This window comes from Aotus nancymaae, unplaced genomic scaffold (genome assembly GCF_030222135.1).
Source record: "Aotus nancymaae isolate 86718 unplaced genomic scaffold, 86718_ANA_hifiasm-v0.15.2.pri h1tg000111l, whole genome shotgun sequence".
Lineage (NCBI taxonomy): Eukaryota > Metazoa > Chordata > Mammalia > Primates > Aotidae > Aotus > Aotus nancymaae.
In genome coordinates this window covers 380,262-397,775 of record NW_026988526.1, presented here as the reverse complement: position 1 = coordinate 397,775, position 17,514 = coordinate 380,262, and positions in this window count along the sequence as shown.

The following is a 17,514-nucleotide window of genomic DNA, read 5'->3' as shown; positions in this document are numbered from 1 at the left end:
TATCTGCATGAAGTGTGAAAATGGTCAAAACTTTATGAAGACACATGCACACGTATGTTCACTGTGGCACTGTTTACAATGGCAAAGACCTGGAACCAACCCAAATGCCCATCGATGATAGACTAGATAAAGAAAATGTGGCACATATACACCATGGAATACTATGCAGCCATGAAAAAGGATGAGTTCATGTCCTTTGTAGGGACATGGATGAATCTGGAAACCATCATTCTCAGCAAAGGGGAACAAGAACAGAAAACCAAACACCGCATGTTCTCACTCATAAGTGGGTGTTGAATGATGAGAACACACAGACACAGGGAGGGGAACATCACACACTGGGGTCTGTTGGAGGGGTCTAAGGGAGGGACAGCAGGGGGTGGGGAGGATGGGGAGGGATAACATGGGGAGAATTGCCAGATATAGGTGATGGGGGGATGGAGGCAGCAAACCACCTTGCCATGTGTGTACCTATGCAACATTCCTGCACGATCTGCACATGTACCCCAGAACCTAAAGTTCATGCAAAAAAAAGTAAAAGAAAATGGTTGAAACTACCAGCAGCGTTAGAAGACCGTGATGGCAGCAGTAGGTTGCTGAGTGTCAGCAGACATGCGTGGAGCTCTCTAGGGAGCTGGTAATGATATTTCACCATCGAGATTTGAGTCTGTTCATGGCTAGTTTCATTTGTGGGAATCAGCTGGGCATGCTCTTTTGACCTAAGAACTCTTTCTATGTAGGCTGTGCCTTGATACAATGTTTATTTATTTATTTATTTTTGAGGCAGAGTCTCGCTCTGTCACCCAGGCTGGAGTGCAGTGGCACGATCTGGAGTCGCTGCAGCCTCCACCTCCCAGGATCAAGCGACTCTCCTGCCCCAGCCTCCCGAGCAGCTGGCACTATAGGAGCACGCCACCACGCCCGGCTAATTTTTGTACTTTCAGTAGAGACGGGGTTTCACTGTGTTGGTCAGGCTGGTCTCGAACTCCTGACCTCGTGATCTGCCCGCCGTGGCCTCCCAAAGTGCTGGGATGACAGGCGTGAGCCCCCGTGTCCGGCCACACTGATGATACGTTATGAAAGCGTCCTCCACTCATGCCCTACCAATGAATCTTAATTCACTTGTGTGATAAACTAGGACTAATGCCAGCAAGGAAAAGACCAGGCTTCGTGCACGATTAAGCAAATTAGAACAGAGACCAACTGTGTATTAAACCACCAAAATTTAATTCAACATAAGCAGAAGGTCCTCACAAGATGCAATCTCCCAAGAGAGTGAAGAGTGTCACTCCCAGCCCTGCCAGCTACATTCACAGACACACTAATGACACCTCTGATTTCTTCCTGGTTTCCGAAGAAGGAAACTCACCAGACCATGCTTACATTCAGTGCCTGTGGTTGGTAGGTGCTGCATTTTTTGAGACAGAGTCTTGCTCTAGCGCCCAGGCTGGAGTGCAGTGGTGTGATCTCAGCTCACTGCAACCTCCGCGTCCCGGGTTCAAGTGATTCTCCTGCCTCAGCCTCCCGAGTAGCTGGGACTAGAGGTGAGTGCCACCACACCCAGCTAATTTTTGTATTTTTAGTAGACACGGGGTTTGACTGTATTAACCGGCATGGTCTTTTTGTGTGTGTGTGTGTTTCTTTTAGAGACAGCGTTTCACCATGTTGGTCAGGCTGGTCTTGAACTTCTGACCTCAAGTGATCCACCCGCCTCAGCCTCACAAAGTGCTGGGATTACAGGCGTGAGCCACCACACCCAGCCTACCAGGATGGTCTTGATCTCCTGACCTCATGATCCGTCCGCTTCAGCCTCCCAAAGTGTTGGGATTACATGCATGAGATTACAGGCCGTGCCCGGCCCTTAATTCCGTACTATGTGGGATATTTTGACACCATTTGGGGATTTCCTTCTTCCCCACCCCAAAATGCTGCAGGAGAAGTCATTCCACAAAGTAGGTGGTGTGACTAAATTTAGACTTCTCACACCTTTAAATGTGTTGCATTTGCCTGAAATCATCATTCAAACATGATTTGGAGCTAAGTTTGGGGCCGGCATCTGCTACGGCCTTACGATTTGCCTGAGCCCAAATTCCTCCTCGGCAGCACAAAACGGACACTTTTCTGAAAGTCGGGCTGTTCAGGCTGACACGGGAGAACAGCCTGCCTGCTGAAGTTAAGGGGTGACGTTGGCCCTGGGACAGCAGGCTGGCTCCCTGAGACCTTCAGGGGTCGGGAGGGGAAGCAGAGTCACAACAGCAGGTGAGGCGATGTCATACAGAGACGCCTTGCTCCCCTGACGAATGCGACGAACCTCCAAATCTGACATTTCCAGAAGGCACACAAACTCGGCTGGGCTGTCCGCGCTCCCCGGAGCGGCCCTGAAGGGCTTTGCTGCCTGCCTTGAAGATGGTGACTCAGTACTTCCTTCCAATGCAATTTCTTCCAAGGGCTGCAGAGACACAGTTGAAAAGCCGACCCTCCCGTCGGCATCAAAGCCACCTCGGAAAACAACAGGGCTGATGGCAGCTCAGCGAGATGTGGGTCTAATCACTGTCAGAGAGTCAGAATGAAGATCACCAGGAACCCACAGCATACTCCCGTTTCGTGCTTTCTGTGCACAGAAGCACAGTCGTTAACAAGCTCTCAGCCAAGCTGAGCGAGGCTGGAAAGCCAGCGTTGCCACAGACTTTTCCAGGCATGCACAGCTCGTCATGAAACCCATTAGGTCTCAATTTCTGCACTTCCAACTTCAGATAATAATGGTGTGACCATGATGAGAAGGTTGTAAAATTGAACGAGGCAACGCATAGAAAGGAAGCTCTTGGGATAGCCCCTTAGACAATGCGAGAGCTGGGTAAATGTCAACTATTACTGTTATTATTTTAGTTACGAACAGGAGTAAGCTCTGCCTCCAGTTCCCCAAGATAGCCTGCGCCGTAGAATCCAGGAGCCTCCTACATCTGGTTAATATGGATATATGTCACAAACACCATATTGGGCCGAAAAAGGCAGATTTTACCCTCAGCCCACAAAAGGAATCAACAGCTGAGACTTCTGCTGAACAAAACTGGCATAGGCAGCGTCTGGATCTGTCCTCATCCGCTCTCAATCTGCACTCCATGGGCTCCCTTCTCCCTAGCTCTTGAAACGCCGGGTCCTGACACCGGGAACCATTGCCGTGGTGACCCCACAACGTCTGCCCCCACGTGGTTGGCCCTAGAAACATATTTCCTCTGCCCGTCATTCAGTAAAAGATTTCTACACGGCCTTCCAAAACGTTTGACACTAATCTACAACTTTTCGTAATATACCTTTTTTTTTTTTTTGAGACGGAGGTTCGCTCTTGTTACCCAGGCTGGAGTGCAATGGCGCGATCTCGGCTCACCACAACCTCCGCCTCCTGGGTTCAGGCAATTCTCCTGCCTCAGCCTCCTGAGTAGCTGGGATTACAGGCACGCGCCACCATGCCCAGCTAATTTTTTGTATTTTTAGTAGAGACGGGGTTTCACCGTGTTGACCAGGATGGTCTCGATCTCTTGACCTTGTGATCCACCCGCCTCGGCCTCCCAAAGTGCTGGGATTACAGGCGTGAGCCACCGCGCCCAGCCCATATGTGCATGTTTTGAGGCTTGCTGAAAGCTTTCCCACATTCATTATAGTCATAGTGGCACCATCTTCACTCAGCAAAACCTCCGCCTCCCGGGTTCAAGGGATTCTCCTGCCTCAGCCTCCCGAGTAGCTGGGATTACAGGCAGCGGCCACCATGTGTTTCCAGCCACCCCAAGTGAACATCAACAGGCTTAGGGAAACTGCTCACTGAGATCTCAAAACACAACTATACAAGCATCTCGTTGTCAGCTGATTAATTTGATCCCTGCAAATAAGAGCATTTTCAACTCGTGTGGCGAGACCTCCAATCAGTCCATGGGATACCTTTTAATAAGGAATTGTTAGGACACTCAAACTTCAGCAGTATTCAGCTCTGGTCTTTAATCTTACTAGACTTAAACGTGGTCTCCCCGACAGCACACCTAGGAACACATCCTGAAAAGTGTCTTCATTGCATCGTGTGTCTCTAGACAATCCTGAACCGATTGCTTGGGAAACGCCAGCAAATTTGAGCTCCCACCTCTCTATATGAATGCCCTTGAAACAAACGCCAAATAATTGGGTAAATCATTACACCAAGGAATGCAAGGTAGAAAAATGCTCTTGAAACTAAGGGTCTATATTGTTAGCTACTGTTTTCTTGCACAAATAAGTGTTTTCATTTTATTAACACGGCTGAACAACATAATTCAATGGAAGGCAAATCATCAAAAAGTGTATTAGTCAGGACAGACCAGGTGATGCTGCTGTAACAAATAACCCCAGAATCTCAGTGGCTAACATCACCAAAGTCTGTTTCTCACCCATACTATCTGCTTACCAATGGGGGTTTCATTCTTCGTCACCTTAAGACTAGAACCCAGGTCAATACAGCAGCTCTATTCTGGAAGACTTCCAGTCTTAGGGAGGGAGAAAGAGAACAAAAGATGTTCTCCAAATAGGAATGCTTTTACACTGTTGGTGGGAGTGCATATTAATTCAAACACTTTGGAAGACAGTGTGGCAATTCTTCAGGGATCTAGAACTAGAAATACCATTTGACCCAGCAATCCCATTACTGAGTATATACCCAAAGGATTATAAATCATTCTACTATAAAGGCAAATGTACATATATGCTTATTGTAGCACTATTTACAACAGCATAGACTTGGAACCAACCCAAATGCCCATCAATGATAGAATGGATAAAGAAAATGTGGCACATAAACACCATGGAATACTATGCAGCCATAAAAAAGAATGAGTTCATGTCCTTTGCAGGGACATGGATGAAGCTGGAAACCATCATTCTCAGCAAACACAGGAACAGAAAACCAAACACCACATGTTCTCACTCATAAGTGGGAGTTGAACAATGAGAACACATGGACACAGGGCAGGGAACATCACACATCAGGGCCTCTCAGGGGGTGAGGGGTAAGGGGAGGGAGCGCATTAGCATACCTAATGCATGTGGGGCTTAAAACCTAGATGGCAGATTCATAGGTCCGTCAAGTAATTCAATGGTGATTCAAAAGTGTATTAGTCAGGACAGACCAGGTGATGCTGCTGTAACAAACATCCCCAGAATCTCAGCAGGTAACATCAGCAAAGTCTGTTTCTCAAAGAAACAGCAAACCATCATGGCACATGTATACCTGTGTAAAAACCTGCACGTTCTGCACATGTATCCCAGAACTTAAGGTCAAATAAAAGTTAAAAATATATACACGTTCTCCAGGTGCAATCATGAGTTAGGCTTCTGATAGGAAGTGACACAATTCACTTCTGCTAAAATTCACAGTGCATGGTGGTGTCTGAATTTAGTGGCATGAAAAAATGTGATCCTCTGAAGCCAGAGGCACTTATATGTGTACATGAGGAAAAAATTCTACTGTAAATAGAAAATAAAAAATGGTTAGTGCTTTACTACTCATCTGCATTCTGCTAACAGGAGGTGAAAAGTTGAAGCTTTTGAGATGAATCACCAGAAAAAATAAGCCATCAGAAAATAATATATTCTTGATCCAGAGATTTCAAGGGCAGTTTTATGCCAGGAGAGAGCTATGAAAATGCATCGCTGGCTTTTATGGGATTTGGAAGAATAAAAACCTTCCTCTCTGCCTATGACACAAAATCAAAGGTAATAAATATGGCTCTAAAAAACTCCCCGTCGTACTCCTGTAACAAAAAAGAACAAGAATTACTAATCTGAACAGATGTCAATAGGACTTATTTTCCCGAGCTAACAACAAAACATCCGTCTTCAAGATCTCGGCCATTACAAATTTTTTAAGCTGCATATGTGCATGCTGTTACACCTAAAAATGTCAGGGGGATGTAAATGTTTAAACAGCCTCATAAAAATGCCTTACACCTTATATATGGTTGGTTGCAAAACGGGTCCTCCCATGAAAAGAAATACTTGGGAAGGATATCTTTCCTTTAGGAGATAGATAAGCAGGTTCACTAGAAATGTGCAGTCTGAATCTTCCTTCCAATAGAAATCTAAAATCTGTGGGGTCCTGGTTTCCAGTCACACCTCCCAAATCTCTTACTGAGCACATGTGCCAGGCTTTCGAGGAGTACGTTAGTTGGCTAAGACTGCCATAACGAAGGACCTCAGACTCAGTGGCTTAAAGAATAGATATTTATTTCCCACAGTCCTGGAGCCTGGAGGTCTGAGATCCAGTGTGGGCAGGGCCGGGTCCTCCTGAGGCCTCTCTCCTGGGCTTGGAGATGCCGTCTTCTCCCTGGGTCCTTACAGGGTCGTCCCTATGCATGTACCTATGTCTTCATCTCTTTTTCTTTTATTTAATTTTAAATTTTTTTATGTTTTTTAAAAAATTTATTTATTAACTATGCTTTACGTTCTGGGGTGCATGTGAAGAACGTGCAGGATTGTTACACAGGTACACACGTGCCATGGTGGTTTGCTGCATCCATCACCCCATCATCTACATTAGGTATTTCTCCTAATGCTGTCCCTCCCCTATCTCCTGCCCACCCCCCGACAGGCCCCGGTGTGTGAGGCTCCCCTCCCTGTGTCCATGTGTTCTCATTGTTCAACACCCACTTATGAGTGAGAACATGTGGTGTTTGGTTTTCTGTTCTTGTGTCAGTTTGCTGAGAATGATGGTTTCCAGATTCATCCATGTCCCTACAAAGGACACGAACTCATCCTTTTTCATGGCTGCATAGTATTCCATGGTGTATATGTGCCACATTTTCTTTATGCAGTCTATCATGTATGGACGTTTGGGTTGGTTCCAGGTCTTTGCTATTGTAAACAGTGCTGCAATGAACATACGTGTGCATGTGTCTTTATAACAGAATGATTTATAATCCTTTGGGTATATACCAAGTCATGGGATTGGTGGGTCAAATGGTATTTCTATACCATTTCTATAGAATCAGGGATCACCCCAATAACCTCATCATGCCTTCATCACCTCCTTAAGCACCCCATCTCCAAACACATTCACATTCTCAGATCCTGAGGATTAAGACTTTCATTTATCAAATTAGAGAGCTACACAGTTTGGGCCATAACAGGGAGTCAGGGACCCTAGGAGCCCCCAGTAAGAGCTGTTGCTTCAGAAAACCTGTAAAATTCATCCCACACATCTCCGCTCCCCTCTCCCCACCATACACTCCCCACTTTCCCAGCGGGTCACCCCCTGTGCCCCAATCTCTCTCCCAATGTCCAGTGTCTTCAGAAAGAGTTAACAGAGAACCCCAGTGTGAGCGCTTGTTTCTCAAGAGTCTGCTGTCTGGAATATTTAGGTTGTCGGAAGGGATATGTGATTTTTACGAGAGAGGGAGATACGGCATCCTGCAGTTTTGCAGATGGTGATGGAGGGATTGATGTGGAATGATCGGAGGGATGGATGTGGAGTGATCGGTACACTTCAGTCCTGTCATTTCCAACCGCATCTGCAACTGAGCCTACGTGTCAGGCTTTTTTATTACTTGGCTAAGGCCACCGTGACGAAGGACCACAGACCAGGTGACTTGAGCAATGCATACTTATCTGCCACCATCATGGAGGCTGGAGGTCTGAGATCAAGGTGTAGGCAGGGTGTGGTTCCTCCTACGGCCTCTCTCCCTGGCTTGTAGATGCTGTCTTCTGCCTGACACCTCCCAGGGTCGTCTCTCTGTGTGTGTCTCTGCCTTCATCTCCTCATTTCAGCCAGACACAAAAAGGTAGCTACTACTATTAAACACACATTCTGAATAAAGACATGCTCCCAAACAGGCTCGGGGTGAGCAACGTGGGTGTATATTCACCCGGGTGCCTGCGGGCTGATTCCGAAAAAGGAGTCAGCACCGGGCTGTGGGATAGGAGTGGGTTTTATAGGTTTGGGGTAGGCAGTGGAAACTTACAGAAGTTACAGTTTAGGGCGGTTTTGCCAGCTGGGAGGGGGTCGTAGGGACTGGAGTCACGAGGTTGACCAAGGTCGGTGACAAAGTCCAGTCGCCGTATTAATTGAGGTGGTAGGGACTGGAGTCACGAGGTTGACCAAGGTCGGTGACAAAGTCCAGTCGCCGTATTAATTGAGGTGGGAATAAAGAACAATAGAAGAATACCTCTAAGTTGATTAGGTGCCACAGGGATTGGTCTTTCTTCCCGTTTATGTGGTTTTCCAGTTACTTCAGAGTTTCTGGTTTCAGGAAGTCACCTGCAGTGTACGTGCAGGTCACAGAGGCCACTGTGCCATCCACGGCACGGTCAGTCGGCCTCACAGATGTTACAGCTGTGATTGTGGGGCCCTGTCTTGGTCTGTTTCCTGTTGCTATAAAGGAATACCTGAGGCTGGGTGCTGTATACAGAAAACAGGTTTGTCTGGTGCTGAGACCAGCTCAGCTGTGGAGACCCCAAGCCAGGCGTCTTAAGGAATGAAGAAAAACACACAGATATAGAAAGCGAAAGTGGGAATCAGAGTTGGACATCAGGGGTCTGACAGCATTTCCCAGCTGAAAGCCCAGAGCAGACTCTGGGCCACGTGTTTATCTTTGTGAAAAAGTGATTCCTTCTCACAAGCAGGTGTTCAGTGTTTTTTCACAGAATAAAGATAGACTAGGCAGGCGGCTAGTGCCTGTTCACAGTAATTAAAAATAAACCAGAAAGCCTTCTTTACGAGGGAGAAATGAGGGAAGTGTCATGTATCCCATGTTTTAAGAAGTGGTTTAACTGGTGCCTGACCAGTACATACTGTTTACTATTCTAGAATGATCTGAACAGTTTTCCGCCTGGGAATGTCACGGTGTTCCTTGCCAGCGTCTCTGAGTAAACGATATATAATCCATCACACGCATCAATGTTTGTTCTGATCAGACTGTACAAGAAGCCTGGCGCCAGCATCTGCTTCTCGTGGGGGTCCCCAAGAAAGAGCTTCCACGCATGATGGAAGGCAGAGAGGAGCTGGTATGCAGAGATCTCATGCAAACAGAGGAAGAAAGAGAGACGGGTTGGAGGTGCCAGGCTCTTCAGACAAGCATCTCTTGGTGGAATCAACAGAGTGGAAACTTACTCAGCCCTGAGGGAAGGCACTGAGCTATCTACATGCGGGATCCACCCCCACGACCCAAGCATCTCCCACTTCCAAAACCAGAGATCAAGTTTCAACGTGACATTTGGTGGAAGCAAATAACCCACATCCAAACTACAGTAATTCTCAGAGGTGAACAGTTTCATGGACACACGTTGAACTTTTTCGCAAAGCCATTGCCTTCCTCGAGACTCAGCTGAGCAAAGAGCAATCCCACAAATACACAATATCAGCACAGCCCCTGGTCAGTCTCTGATCAGACAGTTATCTGCTCTGTGATGAATTACTGGCTCTGTTCAGAGGATTTCACTCCAACACGTGATTCCCTTGTGAAATAAGTATTTTCCATTAAAAACCCTGAGATATCAACCAATCTTGGAAGGAACTTTCCCCCTGTTGAGATAGAACCCTTTTGATGGCTGCATAGTATTCCATGGTGTCTATGTGCCACATTTTCTTTGTCCAGTCTATCATTGATGGCATTTGGGTTGGTTCCACGTCTTTGCCATTGTGAACAGTGCCGCAGTGAACATACGTGTGCACTCCAGCCTAGGCTACAAGGGAGAAACTCCATCAAAAAAAAAAACATTTGCTATCTTGACAATCTGACCATAAAGTTGAAAAGTTGTACATCAAACCGTCATAAGTTGGAAACCGTCTGTATCTATGTATGTATACACACACTTTCATTTCTAAAATATTGCAGTTGGCTGTGTGTGGTGGCTCACACCTGTCATCCCAGCACTTTCGGAGGCCGAGGTGGGCGGATCACCTGAGGTCAGGAGTTCAAGTCCAGCCTGACTGACATTGTGAAACACCGTTTCTACTAAAAATCAAAAAAATAAAAAAAATAAATAACCAGGCATGGTGGCGGGTGCCTGTAATCCCAGCTACTAGGGACACTGAGTCAAGAGAATTGCTTGAACCCAGGAGGCAGAGGTTACAGTGACCTGAGATCTCACCACTGCACTGCAGCCCGGGTGACACAGCAAAACTCTGTCTAATAAAAAATTATGTATCTGTAATACATATTTCATATATTTTATATTTTTATTAAAAAAATATATTATCTATTAACACGTCACACATCATACACGTCACATGGCACATATACATGTGACATAGAGCATGTATGGCAGGTGTATGTTACGTGTGACCGCGTGTGTGTTTTGCACATAAAATACATGTCACATATGACATACATGCATGTCATATATGTTATATGTCACATATACATGCATGTCATGTGTGTTCCTTTTCATGGGTGCATAGTATTCCACAACGTATATCTATCAAATATTCTTTCTCCAATCTATCCTTGATGGGCATTTGGGTGTTGGCCATTCTTTCTGTCTTTATAAATTTGTTTATTCTACATTAAACTGCAACATATATATTGCAGTTTATATGTATACAAATCATATATATAATATAAAATACAATATAATATATGCAATATATTATATAGATAAAATGTTATATACAAAATGTGTATTACATAAATATATATATAATATATATTATGTAAAAATAAAGGAAAATTAATGAGATCGTGTCGTTTGCAGGAACATGGTTGGAGCTGGAAGCTTGTAATCCCAGCACTTTGGGAGGCCGAGGCAGGCAGATCACAAGGTCAAGAGATCGAGACCATCCTGGGCAACATGGTGAAACCCCATCTCTACTAAAAACCGAAAAAATTAGCCAGGTGTGGTGGCAGGTGCCTGTAATCCCAGCTGCTTGGGAGGCTGAGGTAGGAGAATCACTTGAACCCGGGAGGCAGAGGTTGCAGTGAGTCAAGATCACACCACTATACTCCAGCCTGGGCAGCAGAGTGAGACTCCATCCCCCGCCCTCCCCCCCAAAAAAAAGAATCACTGGACCAGACTTATAAAATAATTTTGGGGTAAAGAAAAAAAAGAAAAGACACTCTACTTACCAATGGTTGAGGGTAGGTGAAGTAGGAAGTTATTCCTTAAAGGTTATGCTTTTCTGTCTGTGGTGATGAAGATCTGGAGACAGTTGTACGTGATTATGAAAGTTCACTGCGGCAGTGTTCACAATAGCAAAGACTTGGAAGCAACCCATATCCCCATCAATGATAAACTGGATAAAGAAAATGTGGCACATAGACACCGTGGAATACTATGCAGCCATGAAAAAGGATGAGTTGATGTACTTTGCAGGGACATGGATGAAGCTGGAAACCGTCATTCTCAGCAAACTGACACAGGAACAGAAAACCAAACACTGTATGTTTTCACTCATAAGTGGGTGTTGAACAGTGAGAACACACGGACACAGGGAGGGGAACATCACACACTGGGGCCTCTTGGGGGGTGGGGGTGTAGGGGAGGGATAGAAGGGGCTGGGGGGTTAGGGGAGGGATAGCAGGGGTTGGGGGGCTGGGGAGGGATAGCAGGGGGTGAGGGTCTAGGGGAGGGATAGCAGGGGGTGGGGGGATTGGGGAAGGATAGCAGGAGGTAGGGGTCTAGGGGAGGGATAGCAGGGGGTGGGGGGTTGGGGAGGGATATCAGGGGGTGGGGTCGAAGGGAGGGATGGCAGGGGGTGGGGGGCTAGGGGAGGGATAGCAGGGGGTGGAGGGATTGGGGAGGGATAGCAGGGGGTGGGGGGCTAGGGGAGGGATAGCAGGGGGTGGGGGGTTAGGGGAGGGATAGCAGGGGTTGGGGGGCTGGGGAGGGATAGCAGGGGGTGAGGGTCTAGGGGATGGATAGCAGGGGGTGAGGAGCTAGGGGAGGGATAGCAGGGGGTGGGGGGCTAGGGGAGGGATAGCAGGGGGTGAGGGTCTAGGGGAGGGATAGCAGGGGGTGGGGGGATTGGAGAAGGATAGCAGGGGGTAGGGGTCTAGGGGAGGGATAGCAGGGGGTGGGGGGCTAGGGGAGGGATAGAAGGGGCTGTGGGGTTAGGGGAGGGATAGCAGGGGTTGGGGGGCTGGGGAGGGATAGCAGGGGGTGAGGGTCTAGGGGAGGTATAGCAGGGGGTGGGGGGATTGGGGAAGGATAGCAGGGGGTAGGGGTCTAGGGGAGGGATAGCAGGGGTGGGGGACTAGGGGAGGGATAGCAGGGGGTGGGGGGATTGGGGAGGGATAGCAGGGGGTGGGGGGCTAGGGGAGGGATAGCAGGGGGTGGGGGGCTAGGGGAGGGATAGCAGGGGGTGGGGGGATTGGGGAGGGATAGCAGGGGGTGGGGGGCTAGGGGAGGGATAGCAGGGGTGGAGGGATTGGGGAGGGATAGCAGGGAGTGGGGGGCTAGGGGAGGGATAGCAGGGGGTGGGGGCTAGGGGAGGGAGAGCAGGGGGTGGGGGGCTGGGGAGGGATAGCAGGGGGTGGGGGGCTAGAGGAGGGATAGCAGGGGCTGGGGGGATTGGGGAGGGAGAGCATTAGGAGAAATACCTAATATAGATGATGGGGTGATGGGTGCAGCAAACCACCATGGCACGTGTATACCTGTGTAACAAACCTGCACGCTCTGCATGTGTACCCCAGAACTTAAAGTATAATACAAATGATAATAAATTCCTCTCCTTGGCTGGACGTGGTGGCTCAGACCTGTAAATCCCAGCGCTTTGGGGGAGCCTCCGATGTCGTGACATCATCACTTTCCAAAGCTTCCACCTCGTCACACTACAGAATCTTGAATAGAAGCTGGGTAAATTGAGGCTGAGACGTACTGGGCTGCACTCCCAGACAGTTACGGCGTCCTAAGTCACAGGATGAGACCGGAGGTCACCACAAGGTACAGCTAATGAAGACCCTGCTGATGAAACGGGGCGGTAAAGAAGCCGGCCAAATGCCACCAAATCCAGGACGGCAGGGAAACCAGCTTCAGATCGCCCTCAGTGCTCTTTACATGCTACGTATCATGTGTTAGCGTGCTAAAAGACACAGCCAACAGTGCCATGACACTACAATGGTCTAAAGAGGGGAGGAGCCCTTCATTCTAGGAAATCCCCTTCACTATCTGGAAAAACTCATGAATAATCCTCCCCTTGTATAGCATATCATCAAGAAGTCACCGTAAAAACAGCAAACTCAGCGGGCACGGCGTATAACGCCTGTCATCCCAGCACTTTGGGAGGCCGAGGCGGGTGGATCACGAGGTCAAGAGATCGAGACCATCCTGGCCAACATGGTGAAACCCCGTGTCTACTAAAAACACAAAAGTTAGCTGGATGTGATGGTGCATACCTGTAGTCCCAGCTACTCAGGAGGCTGACGCAGGAGAATTGCTTCAAACCAGGAGGTGGAGGTAGCAGTGAGCTGAGATCTGACCATGTCACTGCAGCCTGCTAACAGAGCAAGACTCCGTGTCAAAAAATAAATAGCCGGCCGGGCGCGGTGGCTCACTCCTGTCATCCCAGCACTTTGGGAGGCCGAGGCGGGTGGATCACGAGGTCAAGAGATGGAGACCATCCTGGCCAACATGGTGAAACCCCGTCTCTACTAAAAATACAAAAATTAGCTGGGTATGGTGGCACATGCCTGTAGCCCCAGCTCCACGGGAGGCTGAGGCAGGAGAATTGCCTGAACCCAGGAGGCGGAGGTTGTGGTGAGCCGAGATCGCGCCATTGCACTCCAGCCTGGGTAACAAAAACCAAACTCCATCTCAAAAAAAAAGAAAGGAGAAAAGAAAAGAAACCTGCGTCTTTCATGTTCTCCTGGTTCGGCGTTTCTGTTTGAATTATTCCATCTCTGCCGCTGTCTTCCCTTTCCTAAATAAAGAAGGTTATCGCTATACTGAAATGCTGAAGCGTGTTATTGGGAAAGCCCTAGGATGGTTGATTTTCTAGAAGAATTCACAGAAGTCAGTGCGTAGTCACAAAGGGAAAATGCACATGGGTGAAGGTGTGTGAGAACCCAGTACAAGCTTCAGAGTCTCCAAGTGGATCCTGCCTCAGCCTCCGGAGTAGCCGGGACTACAGCTGTGCGCCACCACACTCGGCTAATTTTTCTGTTTTTCGTAGAGATGGGGTTTCGTCCTGTTGTCCAGGCTGGTGTTGACTCCGTGACCTCAAGCAATTAACCCACATTGGCCTCCCAAAGTGCTGGGAGTGCAGGCACAAACCACCGTCCCCTGCCAGCTTTAACGTCAATAGCTGTGTTTGTAGTATTCGAATATGTGTTTTTGTTAACCTGACCTGCAATTCCCTAGAGCACATTTTAAATGCCTGCTTTATAAAATCTGAAGTCGAACAGAGAACAGTGTTATATGTGTTTAATGTCTCTGAAACTGCTACACAAATGCACCACTTTAAAAGGATTGAATAGTCAAATGTCCATGAAAAGAAAATACAAATACTCCTTGACCTAAAATGGCTCACTTCCTGATAGACCCATTGTAAGTTGAAAATATCCTTACTTGAAATGGCATTTAATACAGCTAAGCTAGCAAACATCACAGCTTAGCCTGCCTTAAACAAAGCACACACCTATGTCTACAGTTGGGCAAAATCACCTAACACAAAGACTATTTTAGAATTCAGTGTGGACTGTTGCTGGAAATAGATGCTCGGTGCCACAAAGAAAAATCAACACAGAGACTACGGATTTCTCAGCAAAGCAATTTTTACTTCCCGGATGGCAGGTAGGGTCCCCTCGCTAGCTATCTTCCCAAGAGAGTAAAATGAACGAAAGAAAACGCTAACAGGCACACACACTCATGCATATCCATGTCTACACACACACACACCCCCAAATATACACACACACAAACACATTCACACAGATGCATACAAACGCTAACAGGCACACACACTCATGCATATCCATGTCTACACACACACACACACCCAAATATACAGACACACAAACACATTCACACAGATGCATACAAACGCTAACAGGCACACACACTCATGCATATCCATGTCTACACACACACACACACACCCAAATATACACACACACAAACACATTCACACAGATGCATACAAACGCTAACAGGCACACACACTCATGCATATCCATGTCTACACACACACACACCCAAATATACACACACACAAACATATTCACACAGATGCATACAAACACTAACAGGCATATACACTCATGCATATCCATGTCTACACACGCACACAGACCCAAATATACACACACACAAACACATTCACACAGATGCATACAAACGCTAACAGGCACACACACTCATGCATATCCATGTCTACACACACACACACCCAAATATACACACACACAAACATATTCACACAGATGCATACAAACGCTAACACGCATATACACTCATGCATATCCATGTCTACACACGCACACACACACACCCAAATATACACACACACAAACACATTCACACAGATGCATACAAACGCTAACAGGCACACACACTCATGCATATCCATGTCTACACACACACACACACGCAAATATACAGACACACAAACACATTCACACAGATGCATACAAACGCTAACAGGCACACACACTCATGCATATCCATGTCTACACACACACACACACACCCAAATATACACACACACAAACACATTCACACAGATGCATACAAACGCTAACAGGCACACACACTCATGCATATCCATGTCTACACACACACACCCCCAAATATACACACACACAAACATATTCACACAGATGCATACAAACGCTAACACGCATATACACTCATGCATATCCATGTCTACACACGCACACACACACACACCCAAATATACACACACACAAACACATTCACACAGATGCATACAAACGCTAACAGGCACACACACTCATGCATATCCATGTCTACACACACACACACACCCAAATATACACACACACAAACACATTCACACAGATGCATACAAACACTAACAGGCATATACACTCATGCATATCCATGTCTACACACGCACACAGACCCAAATATACACACACACAAACACATTCACACAGATGCATACAAACGCTAACAGGCACACATACTCATGCATATCCATGTCTACACACACACACACAGACACCCAAACATACACATGCACAAAGACATTCACACAAATGCATACAAACCTTAACAGGCATATAAACTCATGCATATCCATGTCTACACACACACACAACCCCAAACATACACATGCACAAACACATTCACATAAATGCATACAGACGCTAACAGGCATATAAACTCATGCATATCCATGTCTACACACACACACACACCCAAATATACACATGCACAAACACATTCACACAAATGCATACAAACGCTAACAGGCACACACACTCATGCATATCCATGTCTACACACAGACACACACACATCCAAATATACACATGCACAAACACATTCACCCAAATGCATACAGACGCTAACAGGCACACACACTCATGCATATCCATGTCTACACACACACACACACCCAAATATACACACGCACAAACACATTCACACAAATGCATAGAGACGCTAACAGGCATATAAACTCATGCATATCCATGTCTACACACACACACACACACACAAATATACACATGCACAAACACATTCACACAAATGCATACAAACACTAACAGGCACACACATTCATGCATATCCATGTCTACACACACACACACACACACACCCCCAAACATACACATGCACAAACACATTCACACAAATGCATACAAATGCTAACAGGCATACACACTCATGCATATCCATGTCTACACACACACACACCCCCAAACATACACATGAACAAACACATTCACACAAATGCATACAAACGCTAACAGGCACACACATTCATGCATATCTATGTCTACACACACACACACACACACACAAACATACACATGCACAAACACATTCACACAAATGCATACAAACGCTAACAGGCATACACACTCATGCATATCCATGTCTACACACACACACACACACACCCAAACATACACATGCACAAACACATTCACACAAATGCATACAAACGCTAACAGGCATACACACTCATGCATATCCATGTCTAAACACACACACACCCCCAAACATACACATGAACAAACACATTCACACAAATGCATACAAACGCTAACAGGCACACACATTCATGCATATCCATGTCTACACACACACACACACCCAAACATACACATGAACAAACACATTCACACAAATGCATACAAACGCTAACAGGCACACACATTCATGCATATCCATGTCTACACGCACACACACACCCAAACATACACATGCACAAACACATTCACACAAATGCATACAAATGCTAACAGGCATACACACTCATGCATATCCATGTCTACACACACACACACAAATATACACATGCACAAACATATTCACACAAATGCATAAAAATGCTAACAGGCATGCACACTCATGTATATCCATGTCTATACA